General features: G+C 38.9%; 1 protein-coding gene across 4 annotated transcripts in view; it reads left to right on the forward strand.

The window, feature by feature from the left end:
• Positions 1-14,328, forward strand: part of sash1a (SAM and SH3 domain containing 1a) — a 221,848-nt gene that overhangs the window by 122,894 nt on the left and 84,626 nt on the right. The window contains exon 1 of one of the 4 annotated variants that reach the window (XM_047387682.1): positions 7,423-7,667. The exons of the other annotated variants lie outside the window; for them this stretch is intronic. The gene's annotated coding sequence lies outside the window, so the exon portion shown is untranslated. Of the gene's footprint in view, positions 1-7,422; positions 7,668-14,328 lie in introns of those variants that run through there. 4 annotated transcript variants of the gene reach the window in all.

A 14,328-nucleotide genomic window follows, 5' to 3' on the forward strand; every position in this document is an offset into this window, starting at 1 on the left:
AATAAAATTACTGAGTTTACTAATGAATAACCGAAGGAACTTAACAGAGCAGGACACTTGGCAGATTCAGCCTCAAACCAATCTTGAATAGAAACAGAGGGAGAGAGAGCTTGATCTCCTTTTATACACTTTTAATTACACTTTGCTGGCTGGACTCCAATCCCCTGAGAGCCGAGGTGAAGCGCTCATCAAGACATAGTGAGTGATAAGAAAAAGCGAGGGGCGAGAGGTACCAAAGGCTCCTCTGAGGGTAATTCAGCATTTTTACGAGCGGCAGGCAGCTGTTGATCATAAGGGACATGTCCTGGAAATGAGCTGATAAACCATGGAGTAGGTCTAACTTTAAAAACAAATTATATGTTTTTTGATCCCTTGTCTGGGATTCTTGGTCCTAATTTTTGTGATGAGTTAGGAGAGAGGACAGTTATGACAGACACCAGTGAAGATGAGACAAAGCGCAGGTTTGTGTTCCCTGCCAAAGATGTCATAACAATATACCTTGAACTGCTCACTCTTGCACACATTTGACATACTCAAATTGACACAGATTCTTAGTTTTCTCATATATAATTTATACATCCCACTATCAGAAATTTGCCTCAGGAGGCTTTGCAGTCTGTCCCAACTGACCGACCCCTTCTCACACACAGTTGTTATCTCAACTTCATTGACAGGTTCTAATACTTCAGAGAACACTAAACAGCTAGAGCCAAAGGAATAAGGCTCTCCCACACTGGGAGACCTTTTATATATCACAGGCCCTTCATTCACATGATTCACACCTCCCAGAACAGTATTTTACTCTAAAATGAATAGTATAACCTCCGGGTGATGTCAAGGTGAAGGAAAGGTGTCACTGGCTCCCTGGCGAGCCTTTCATAGCCCTAGCTCTCTCCACTTAATGACTCAATCGAGGACGGTGAATTACCCCAGGCTTGGTCAGATGAGCCCAGATGAGCAGCTCAGACTGTAATCACAGGCAATCATCAGCTCTCTGGCCGGATTTCTGCTACTCTGGATTGAAAAGCATAATCCCAGAACTATAATTTGGGTGCGTGGTATACTGAAACAAGATAGACACAAGAGAGATTAAGGGTGTTCAGTATTTGTTTGGTATTCTAGCGACCATTTATTTACTAATTAAAGCTACTTTGTGCAGATATCAGTAAAAAACGTTTTTAAATGTGTAGAAAAATTGAATATAAGTTATTTGCTATCTTTACCATGTTTAAATAATTCTTACTTTTTTATCCAGGGCGGCAAACACAAACCACTGATTGAAAAGACATTGCAAAGAAAGTGACTATACTGTGTAAATTACACTTTTAAAGTTATATTTAATTTAAGTCTTGTGCTTTGGATGGACGGATGGATGGATTTATTTTGTGACCAGAAATACAACACTGTTTTATATTCTATGTGGTCATTTATAGGGTTGTGGAAGAAATAATTGCCTAAATGTGGATAACAGAAACCTCCTTATACAATATACCCGTGGGGCTATTGCTTGTTAACTTGTACTATTTCCATTGCTGTTATTTCTTGTTTTTTAATGGCTCTTTCAGGATGGGAGTTTTTCATTATGTTCACTTATAAACACAATGTCACACAGGTCTTTTGAATGACATAAAGGTCAAGTGAGTGGTGTATTATAATTGACTCCCAAACAAAAAACAAAGTACTTGATAATGATACAAAAGCATGGTAAAGGATCAGTTTCAGTTTGGATATACTCTTAGTGTCATTACTTGTGGCTAGATATTTAGAAAATGGTCTTCCTGGTCTGTCTCATACTGTCTTTTTTAACTGATCCCATTCTTTGTGTGAAAACCTCTCGATGCTCTAAAAATGTGTCTGCAAAATTGTCTTCAAAGTGCCCATTTTTCATTTTGACCTCCAGTGGGATAAATGTCTCTGTCAGGCGGTTAATTGTCTTTCTTCCCAAGAAATCACCAGAAAAAGTCATGCATCCCAACAATTAGCCACAATACGAAATACCTTCTACTTCTGCCCAGTTTCTGGTTAAATAAAACATCAAGTACTGACCCACTGTTAACAATTAATTTCTGCGGTTCAGTTTACATATTGTTTAAATATTTCTACTTGACCAAAGTGATAAAAGCTTGAGTGAATAATAACAATTTAAATGAGCTGACTTGACACTCATACCCAGAAGCAACTTGACATTCTGGTACCGCTCCAGCCGTCCACCAACATAAAACTTACAAAAAAAAAGTTATGTGCAATTTCACATGCTGGACCCAGGTTCTGTGAATTCTTGACCCAGTGGGCTAAATGTAATAGAAGCTCTATGTTTTCCAGTTCGCCTGTCTCTCTTCAACACACACACTGACCCCGACAGCCTGTAGCGCTGACACTAATACGGAATACATAAAGGATGCTCATTTAATTTTTCAGTCAAGCTTGCTGGTGCCACTCAAACAAAACATGTCCTCACAATCAAAAGCCTGATTTAGTAGCTTGATAAGCAAGAAGAAACAAACCCCCACCCCAAGCTCGATGTCGCTCCAATCATGTCAGCTCTGTCTTTGGAGCTTTTATACATGTCGTGTAATGGGATTGTGTGTGAGAGCAGCATCCTGGACTGTTTGTCTCTAAACCTCGGTTTTTCGTGCTCTGTGGCTTAGTCTGTTTGTCTGCTTTCTGCTGTGGTCTTTCATCATGTTCACTCCCTGCTCTGGCATGACTTTTAGTACACTATCTCTCTCTTCAAGTCTGTGTGCATATGAATGTGGTAAACCAGATCTTTACTGCCCCCTTGTGGCAGTATGCTTCAACCCTATCTGTTGGGTCAATAAAATCAAGGCTTAAATCAAATAGTGAAACATATACTGGGGAAGAACTGGCGTAAAATGTTTTTTTACACCTTTTGCTCATGAGTGTGTTTGTGAAAGTTGCCAGCGCATTAATGCCAGTCTATATTAGTGCATCAAGTCATTTAAGTCAATGAGCCCTGTGCTGATTATTCTCCACTTCTATGCACACCCACTTGTTTTGCATTTGCATATAAATTGCTTTAAATGTGACGTTGCTGCTAAATTCTTTGCCACTGGTTTAAAATTCATTAATTTTTTATTTATTTTGTGAGACGCAAATGGGCTGTCAAAAAAATACCTTTGGTGCATTGAAAAAACAAAAATCCTGCAGGTGTTTAAGCGCACAGGCATATGACTCAAGATCTTCTGATTCTTCTCCAGTGGGTCTGTCATAATCTGAAGCTCCGTCTGTCTGCACTGTGTCTGTGTTTGGGTCTTGGCTTGCATGAAAGAGGGAGATTTGTGTCATTGAATTCTTGCTTCGCTGGTCAGAGCAAAAAGCACTCTTCAGTAGTCTGTGTTAAAATATCAGGAAATTGTACTTAAACGAAAATATTCGAACAGTTTTTCTCTTTAGCTGTATTAACCTGTTTCTGACTCTTCCATAAAGCCTACTAGTAAATGATCTATAGCCACTTCTCTGTGGACATATCATAACTCTTTTGGGCAAAAGATATGCTCACACTTTGCTGCTGTCACACATACTGCCTAATACTGTCATCTATTCCTGGTGCATAATAAGACCTAAGGCAAGCAGTCTTGTTCTGAGTTAATTTGTGTCTCTGGCTTGATTGTTTGCCTCAGGAGAGACAAGATTATAGTAAAAAGTAATTGAATGGCCCATTTAATTTCTCCTAATTGATTTTCAGTCATCTGATACAGTTTTGTGAATAATCTTGTATCCACGTGTATGGATTCGTGTGTTTGTCATCCAGGATTTTTGTTTTATTTTATTTGTGGTGGTCCACATTTGGTTACTTGCTCCCATGATGGGGACTTTTCTGTTTAGTGAGAGCAAAAAGTAGTGAAAAAATAAACAATACGTTTTGGTTAATGGAATAAGAAGTCGCTATCCTCAAAGTGTATGTGTCTGTCTGCATGCGTGAGAAAGTAACAGCATGGAATATCAACATCTGCAGTTGAGTTTAGAAGTCTCCATCGTGGGCATGAACTACCCTGAGCTTTTATTTACTTTTGTGAACAAAAATTGTGGGCACAAGCTTGAATTTATTTGGGATTTTTTCAGTTTTCAACCAAATACAATTATGGCCAAAATGATTCATACCCCTGGCAGTTTTAGGGTTAGAGTAATCGTTTATTCTTTTTTAAAATGTTTGTTCTAAGTGTACGTAATATTAATGTTTTGAAATGGCCCAGTCAGAGTCCCAACTTCAATCTGATAGAGAATCTGTGGAGAGAGATAGGGTTAGGGTGATCACAACAAGGTCTTGCAACCTCAAAGACTTGAAGCTCATCGCAAATTGTCAAAACACAAATGAAAACAAGTAAAAAGCTGATCAGCAAATATAAGAAGTGTTTGATGGTTGTAATGCCAATACAGATTTATCCATTGGTTATTGATATGGGTATAATTATTTCTCAACAAGCCATTTTTTAAATAAAATGTGAGATAAATTTTCTGCCAACAAAATAGTGTCACAGAAAAATGATACTCCATCATGATGCTGCAACAGCCAACCTTGACAGTACAATTTTCTTAAATTTGAAACATCACCTTCTTGTCCTTCAGGACAGATAGCTGAGTCATTGTCTTACTGACTACAAAACTTTTCTTCAAAAGAGCAAGCTTATTTTGCCCCTCTCCATCCAGGATTGTGTAAAAGGGGTTAGGCCATTCCCAACCTATGTACCACCTCCCCTTGTGGAAAAATAATAGTTCTGAGTAGTCATCAAAATCCCAAGGATTAATATGACATTCATGCCCTAGATGAGTGTATGTCACCTTCTCAGTCTCAACCGTATCTGTTGTAGATCTTTAAATCAATAAATGCAAACTCATTCTATGAAGAAAGCTGAAAAGCTCCACAATACTTTCATAAGTGACATGTTCTCACTTATGGAAAATGACAACCCATTAACTAAAATGGCTTCCCTGTAAGGCTGCTATTCTACATGCATTAAAAGGCAGAACACCGGGGCTCTTTGATGTCCCATCTCCTGCTGATACCTAACATTAAAGATGCCTAAAATGCACATTTTCACTGTGTTTGTTTAGCATACTCATGTTTAGCATTAATTTTCATAATAAACACCCAATGTGTTAGTTTGTTTGGATCAAAAACATAAATCTTTTGCTACATATTTTGCATTGGCTTTCACTAACTGAGATGAAGGCTGGGATATAGTTGTGTGCAGAACACAGCTCACTGATCTCACTTTATGATTCAAAATAAAAACTTGGACGTATTATTTGACATACTTGACTTCATACACAGGAAATATGCTTTCTAACCACTTAAACCAAGCTTGCTGACCACATTTTATCAGATGGGAAGTATGTGTATACACTTTAAAAAAACAGTCTGTTTATATAATTTGGTCAAAGAGCACATCCTCGAGATTTGTTTTCAGCCTGATTTTCTGTAATTCCTTCTCTATGCATGTTTACTTGAACCTTCTCCAAATGTTGTGATGGCGGGTCTAAACAAAATTCAGGTCTGCTGCAATAGGACTCTACATGAATGGCACAAAGGTCAGTCTAAGTGTCGCTGGACTGGAAGCATCTTAAGTATGGTGCAGCAATGCAGTCCCTTGAACATGGACTTAAATCTCTTGGACTTTTCCTTATGTTGTCACCTTACAACCCCAAATTTCAGTGAATTTTATTGGGATTTTATGTGATAGATAACAGAAACACACATACATATAATGATACCTGATTTGCAAAACATTTTACATATTGTTTTATGCAATTATATTCAGTCTCCCTGAGTCAATATCTTGCAGATCTGGACTACATAAGCCATTATATCACATGAATATTTTTTGATCTAAGCCGTTCCATTGTAGCTCTGGCTTTATGCTCAGAGTCATTTTCCTGCCGCTGGGAGTTGAACCTCCACCCGAGTCTTGAGTCTGGGGTGCAGGTTCTTTAACCTGTTTTTTTTCAGTATTCTTCTGTATTTAGCTCAAACCATGTTCTCTCATAAAGACCAGATTTGTGCCATGCATGCATTTGTTCTTAGTTACCTTTGGCTGCTTCTTTGATTATTGCTATTCTAGCCCAGCCTCTGATTTTAGATGGGTGGCCATGCCTTTGTAGGTTTGCAATTACTTTCCATTTTTGGATATTGAACTGAAGAGTGACCTGTCAAATGTCCAAAGCTTGGGGTATTGTTTTATAACCTAATCTTTCTTTGAACTTCTCCACAACTTTATGCCTGTCTTATTTGCTGTGTTCCTTGGTCTTCATGATGCTGTTTAATTACTAATGTTATTTAACACATCTCTAAGGGCTTCACAGAACGGCTGTATTATACTGATATTTTATCTAGGGGTTTCAGACTAAAGGAGGCTGAATAAAGATGCATGTCACACTTTTCAGATTTTTTATGAAAATGTACAATATTTTAAGTTTCAACTATTTTGTATGCTTGTGTGTTCTGTTTATTGATTGCTTCTGCACCAGGGTCTACTCACCATCACCCTCAACCCTAACATAGTGCTGCATGTTTCTTGGTTCTGTCAGCTTGTCCTTTTGGTAAGCCGTGTCCTGGAAGGTGGATTTTAGATCATGGGAAGTTTTTGTTACCCATCCAAGCTCATGCCTATCCTCTCTTGCCCTTCCATTCCTCCTCTGTTCTCCCATTTCTTCCTCTCGCATGACCTCTGAGAGTCCTCAGGTCACAGCGCCCCAGAATGAGGCGATTTCCCCCAACTTTTCAATGTTCTTCTTTGGTCTTCATCTCCTTTCCTCAAATTAACGTTGAAATAAAAAAAGCCTAAAACAAATAATTGTTGCTTTTAGCTGTATCAGGTTCTCTGACTTTCTCTCTCTCTCTCTCTCTCTCTCTCTCTCTCTCTCTCTCTCTCTGCTTTTCTCCTCGTATCCTTCTGGGGTATCGTATTTGGGCCACTTTTGAACTGAAGCTTTTGAGTAAAAAGGCAGAAAAAGGGTGACAGAGAGGAGAGAAAAAGAGGTGGAACTACAATTTGAGTTGTCTTGTAATTTTCTGCTTTCTACATGTAAGGCCAGTGATACTTAGAGTTTCCAATCTTACTGTATGTGTAGTCTTTAATAAACAATCTTGTGATGAATGTCACTTTTTACTATATTTGTCCTTAGGTGTGTCTTGATACAACCCTGCATTGTTACCCCTGGCAGAGAGACACCTATGAAGGACTTTGTCCACTATCCATAACTCAATAACAGAGATAACAAAGAGATGCTGTGTGTGTGAGATGAAAAAATAGAAACCTTCAGCGGGTAAAGGAAAGGGGAGGGAACAAACAGAGGAAGGCTAGGCCAATTTAAAACAGACACGAAATCTGAGACTTCTGAGACAGATTTGGTAAGAAGGCTGCAAGACGTGGAGAGAGAAGGACGATGTCCCTCCCTTGGTTTAGCCTCAGTGAGACTATCCCATCTCTCTCTCTCTCATTTCCTTCTCCTCCTCCTCTGAGTGTCCAATGTGAGCAGCAGTCCCGATGCCTGGACCGCTGGATGTCTCCTCTCTGCTTACGCTTTGCTGCACACCAGCAGATATGCATTGTTCTCCAATGGGCTCTACTTGTTGCTCCTGTTCCTAAGCATTTAGTCTGCGGTAACTCTACAGACAAGCTAGGAAAGACTTCAGGAAGATTCTCACTGTGAGTACTAACATTTTCAGTTCTGGGGGCCTCTGTTGAGAATAAATAATTGTCTCATTCATTTATCGTATCTGTCAGAGGAGAATAGGTTGACCTACATGTTGTGGCGATCAAGCTGAGAGTTTTGTTTTGAACAACAACATGTCTGTGGCAAATAGTGAAAGGGACTTGGAGAAACTTTTGTTTCAAATGTCATGCTTCTATCCTGAGCTCCTTTTCCCAATTCTTGTTCCTGACTGAATAGCTCTATTAACTTAATTCACATGGCTTCATGCTTGATGGGTGTGTTTAGTCTGCATATGTGGCAGTAATTCTGCTTAAATGCTTGTGCGTGATATAACATTTTACCGTGTATGTATGTTTAAGTAACTCTTTAGGCATTAATATGTGCAGCTGTGCACTGTTACACTGTTCACTTATTGATTCAATAATCTCAAACCTGTTCAAAGTCAAAATAGGTCAGATTCATATCAACCCAAAGTTTCAAAAAGATTTTGAGTTGCAATATATTCACAAATGCAAATAAAACATGTATATATAGTGCCCCTTTAACTTATATTTTAACTAAAATTTTATCCAGTTACAACTCAGAATCTCAGAGTACCGGTTTTTCTAATTGCAAATTAGAAAAACCAGGCATCAAGAAGTGGGGGAGGGGCAACTACTACAGTTTTCTCAACACGTTTGAGAAAAACTGCAAAATCTTCAGCATTTTCTTTGCCATCTCATTAAAAGACCTTTAAACCTGAGCAACAACACAATGGAAAATCTTAGCAGTTTTGAAGCTGTAACTGTTTTGAACATTGGCGCCTCATGATTCAGGTAGCCGACTCATGCCTAATTCACAATTGTGCACTACTTTGGTTTTTCACACCATTACTATTATGATTTATTGTGACCGGAAACATTTCCAAACAGATTGATATGTCCCTCTTGTAAATGAGGGAAAAGTGTAGTAGTGTTTCTTCAGCCAGCTGACCAGCAGTGTAAAGCAACAGTTGGTGGAGGAGCATGCACATTAGTCTTGGTCCAGTACAGCCAGAGAAAACTCAGAAAACTTTGATATTTGCTGTAAATTGAAAATGACTTTAAACTTAAAAAAATTTAACAGTTTTGAAGATTTGACATTTTAAAACCTTAGTGCACCTTGATACTGGTAACCGGCTCATGCCTTCTCCACAATTATTCCCCTCTTTGTTTCAGTTTATCAGACAAAATGGAAATAAAAAAACAATGAAGTTGGTGGCTGTGACATTTGCCAAGTACTGCACAATCGGTCCTTGTTGTCCAGGTGGACTCCATTGTATGGTGCATATAATTGTTTTTGTCTATGTGTCTAAAAGGCCCGCCCAAATGGTCTTGAACAATGAAGTCTGTCTTCAAGGGGATGCGGATTTCTGTCTTTGTCCCTCTCTCCCTCTCCTTTTCCTGTCCAATTCCCTCTCCCTTCACATCTGGATCTCCCCACCAGCTGACAAGGAGCAAGGGAGCGCAGATGGAGAGAGGTCTGGTTATGGATGTTGGGGGGGGGGTGCTTACATAGAAGAGAGAGAATGAAACTGGAGGGAAGATTTTTCTTTGGCCAATGTAGCCTTGGTAGACTTCCCTTTGTGTAGGAAGAGCTGACGTATAATGTCATTGTCATTGCTCGCTTTGGAAGAGGAAACAGGAATCCTGTAATCACACAGATATGTGACACACCCCTTAAGATACATTCACTTATGTATGCCTTTTTACTGCTATTAAAAGTGGGTTGAGATCGGTGCATATGCAAGCCATGTGTAAGTGCAGTTAAAACTACACCTAGGTATCTGATCTCTGCCATCTTGATTGAGAAAGTGTTGATGTTCCACTGACAGCTTTGGCAGAACAAGGTCTTAGCTGCCAAAGCAAGTTCAGATATCTGTCTGTCTGTGAGCTCTGCTATTTTGAAACTGCATTAAACCATAATGAAAAGCTCTATCTAAAAAAAATTGCTGTAGGCCTGGATGGGATTTATCTGTTTTCTTTTGGCTCCTAGCTTCTCTGGTGCAAGAAATTGTCCATGCCAACTGTGCTGCAGTTAGTGCCAGTATTTGGCAGGCTCTTGCATGCCTGTAAATTTATGCCATGGCAGGACCAAATGCCATGGCAACCGGTGTGCACAGACATGAATAATATTAAGTCAAAGGTGAGCTTATTTGGATGTGTATGTGTAATTATCCTTTGCATGCAAATTAGAGGTCCTCTGTTGCTCATATGATCTTTTGACTTTATGTGTTTGTTATGTTGAGACAGTGATGAAGAAACCTACACTACTTCCACAGCCTCCCAAGAATTGTTTGACTGTGCAGCCTCTATCGTATGTCCATCTGTAATTCAGCCATCCTTTTCTGTCTGTGCAGCTGGTCTGTGTCTGCCTGTAACGCTACTTTTCAGTTTATGACTGGCTGTTTGCAAGCCATGCATCTTTGTGGGATGGAAAAGACGATGACGTTACGATGCAGGTGGCGTGGGCATGTGAGCGATGAGTGCCAAGCTACACCACATCACTGTGTCTCTGAAGCTGCAGCCATTGAGGTTGGGTCATGTGGCACAATGGGCAACTTGCTGTACAGCAGTGTACTGTTTGCGTGACAGCCAACAATTCAGAGTAGGGAACAGTGTAATGTGTTCAGCTGGGTGAGAACGCTTAGAATTGTTTTGGTCATGGTGATTACATTCAGTCATTGTCAGTACATTGTGCAATGCAATAATGTCTTAGTGATGGAACAAGAGCAAGACACTGTCTGGCAATGGAGATAAAATGCTGAAACCCCTGTACAGTAACATAAAGATTATTTTTACTCCTACAATAAACACTTTATTGTTAAATCCAGATTAGCATGTAATATGTCAGTTATAGACACTTTGCCCATCGTGTAGCTGTACAGAATTATCTTTTGGCTAATGTGGTTAAAAGTGGGACAGAAAAATCTTTAGTGTCATTGTGTGTCAAACAACTGCAAACCCACCAACACTGTCAAATCGGGCGAGGAGAGGAATAATCTAAGAAACAGCCAAAAGGCTCATGGTAACTCTTGAGGAGCTGCAGAAATCCATAACTGAGGTGGTAGAACCCTGTGACAGGACCACCAATTATCGTCCACTCAATGAATCTGGTCTTCACAAAAGAGTGGTGTGAAGAAAGCCATTGATGAAATAAAGTCATAAGAATTCCCATTTGCAGTTTGCCACAAGCCATGTAGGGAACACAGCAACCATGTGGAAGAAGGTGCTTTGGTCAGGTAAGACCAAAATTCAGCTGTAAAAGCAGCTGGGTTCAGGTTGAAAAAACATGCAATCAGGGCTAAAGTGAAGTTGTTTAGATCTCTGTATATTCATCATATTCATATGTTAGAATATCCCAGTCATAGTCACTTTTTGTAGGTTTATTGCATAGAATCCCCATGCAATATAATGAGGTTTGTATTTGTAATGTGTCACAATGTTCAAAAGGTGTGTAAATACTTTTGCAAGGCATTGTATTATGTTACATCTTGATATGACTTCAAAGCATGTTCTGTGAGCTCTGCAAGCATGGTACATGAATCCATGTACCCCGATTCCAAAGATAGTTTTTCTTGATCCCACTCTTTTTCTGATGTTGTTAATGCAACCTCATTCATTTCAGAAAGATGAGTTTTCTGAGCTGCACTTACAGCATCTTTGGTCCCCCTCTTGTGTTTTTTTCTCGGCTTATTCATTTTCATGTTTCTGATTTGATGTTGGCATGCTTTGACACATGCATACTTCCATTCCATTGGATGCATCTATTCCACGTCACCTTTATCAGATTATTGCATCTAGGAATAGGATCTAGTGTATCTCATGTGAAGTCTGGTTCTGTAACAATGATTATCAACAAGATGCAATAAAGCTAATAAAACCAAAATAATTAATTTATGGGGTGCGACTATGGCGCAGCGATAGAGCACGCAATCCATATACGGAGAGCTCAGGCCTCGACCAGATGTCCCGGGATCGAGTCCTGACCTGGCGAGACCTTCCCTGTATGTCTTCCCCCTCTCCCTCCACCCCTTTTTAAGAGACTGTCCACTTTCAAATAAGGGCAACTAGTGCCACAAATAAAAATATAATAAAAAAATTACCATGTTAATATTAATTATTATGCGTGCATATTTAAATTGCATGGTTGGGGGTGATACAAACATACCTGAACTAATTCAGATAAAGTGTCATGCATGTTTTGTTTTGTTTTTTTAAGAGCTGCACATATGCCCAATTTTCTGTTCAAGACTACATCCACCCTTTTGCATTCTCAAAGTGTTGCAAACTCAGGCTGCATTGTTTAACTCTTGGTGGTTCTGTCATCACTGCAAAGCCTATATTGTGAAAGCTAGGGAGCCTGGCATATTTCTGGAGTTTTGAGCATGTCACGGGTTCCTCAACACATTGAGATGAGAGGATTATAGCCATTATGGCTGGATGCATTGTAGGTGACTCTGTGTGTGGAGTGAAGGGGCTCTGATTGCCGCTGGCTCTCTTGCCTTACCTCCCTCACTTCCCAGGATTCAGTACATCAGCTGTAAGGAGGTAGTGGCGGCTTTAAAACAAGTGTTGGCAACATAAAGCAATCCTAGCCACACACTGTATTAAAATATATTAACGGTGTGCTGCCCACCTCTGACAGAGAAAAGCTTTGGCATGTTTTACTTGCATGACAGCCACTGACTTTTTCTGAATCTTGAATGATAAACTGCTTTGAAAAGCTTTTATTTTAATCAGACATATTACTGTGCAAAAGTTAAACATCACTAATCTCTTTATAAATCCCATAAAAGGAGCCAGACTTTTTGTGGTCTTTTAAAGGGGTCTTGATCAAAGCTTTCTCTGGCTTTTTGACGGTTCACAATTTCACTTTGACCTTTGGCTGCCTTTTTGCTCATTTTCTGTCCATACCATGTAGCTGACCATACCAACTTATTGTGTATTGCGAGTTTTAAGAGTAAAATGTCAAAACTGTGAAAGTAGAGGACTGAATAAGAAGGGTCAGAGCTTAAATAAATCATACACAGCAAAAGAGCAGCATCTGAAAGGCATGTCTGCCCAGATCTGATACAGGAGATTCACCATCTTTTATTGACTGTCTACTCCTGTATGTCAAGTTATGAGCCCTAATATAGTGTTTTATTTGGTATATAATTGTTTGAGAGAACTTCATATAATCATTATTACACTTGTTCATTCATCAGTGACTAGACACAGCAGTCTCTGCCCATTAAAACAGCCCGTGATTGTTAAAAATTGGCTGTGCAATTAACAATGTGTCTCGCTGTGGGTGTGGTTGACATAAAACATTCTGATTTTGATAATCAGAGACAGGAGCTCAGCATTAGGTATCAGAGGTTGGTTGTTCAAGAGTCCCTGGCCAAAATACACAATCATTGAGAACCAAGGACATCCCTAGTCAGAGGTAAACGGTTAAACAGTCGAACAAAAACTGATTGAAAAAGCAATCTAGGTCTAAAAAAAAATGTTGAAAAACAATCAGAAAGCCTAAGGAAATATTGATCACTTTAAAAATGTTCAAGAAACCATGGCTCTGTTGAACCAAATATAAAGAAATAATGGTGTTTTAAGAGTATTACATGATACTCGAATATATATCGGAAGTCCTTCTTAGAATTATTTTTTCCTTTTTCAGAGGTAAGATCTTTTAATTAGCAAATTCTTCTGTTAACCTAGTTAAATTCAGTGAGGTATAGGAAAAATACCGTCTGTGAGCAGATACATGTCACTAAATATTTACAAGTTGACTCATGGTTGAAAGAGAGAGAAACCTTTACCGTTCTTTTCTGGCATAAAATCTTTGATGCATTTATGTCCAAAGATGTTTACTTTAAACGTTATTTATGTCAAGATTAAATTTTATTATGTTGGTTTATTTATATTTTTTTAGTTATTTGCTCTCAGACTTGATGAGATTGTTAAATAGCTGTCAGCTCTGGTCATCAGGGTTTTTTGTCCATGTGTGTTTTAACCACAGCGACATACCGAAATAAAAGCTCAAATGCATGGACCCTATGCAAGTGACCTATTATACTTCCTTTTTGGTCTATGGGCTATACAAAACATATGGATTAGATTTTTTGCACAAAATTATTCTCAGATAATGAGATTTCACCTCCTTAGTTCCCCCTATTTTGAGCTCCTTTCATAATGAGCTGTTTTAGGGCTCTGTCACTTTTATGCAAATTAGCTGTATCTGGCCTTCGGTAATGTGACTAGAACATTGCCCTTAAAAAATAAAATGAATCCACAAATCTGTTATCCAACAGTGGGAGAACGTGCATAAAACCATATGGGTCTTTGCTGCCAACTACAGAACATCTGCCTATGAGGGTAGCCATTGTAAAGTGCGTGTCACGTAAAACCAGTGTGACCTCACAATTATACAGCTTTTGAAACCACAAGTTTTCTAGAAACAATTAAACATTCATTTATAGCCAAAAAATACGGTTTTGGCTATAAAGTTTTGGGGGTTTTTTTGCATTTGGACTGTTTGTAGAAGCATTAGAGACCCAAGTGAAAGTATAAAAACGATCAAAAAGTGAATTTTGCATAATAGTTCCACTTTAATGGAATTGGGATTTTTAACATAGTAGTTCATCAGTAGTAA

This window comes from Girardinichthys multiradiatus, chromosome 15 (genome assembly GCF_021462225.1).
Source record: "Girardinichthys multiradiatus isolate DD_20200921_A chromosome 15, DD_fGirMul_XY1, whole genome shotgun sequence".
Taxonomy (NCBI): domain Eukaryota; kingdom Metazoa; phylum Chordata; class Actinopteri; order Cyprinodontiformes; family Goodeidae; genus Girardinichthys; species Girardinichthys multiradiatus.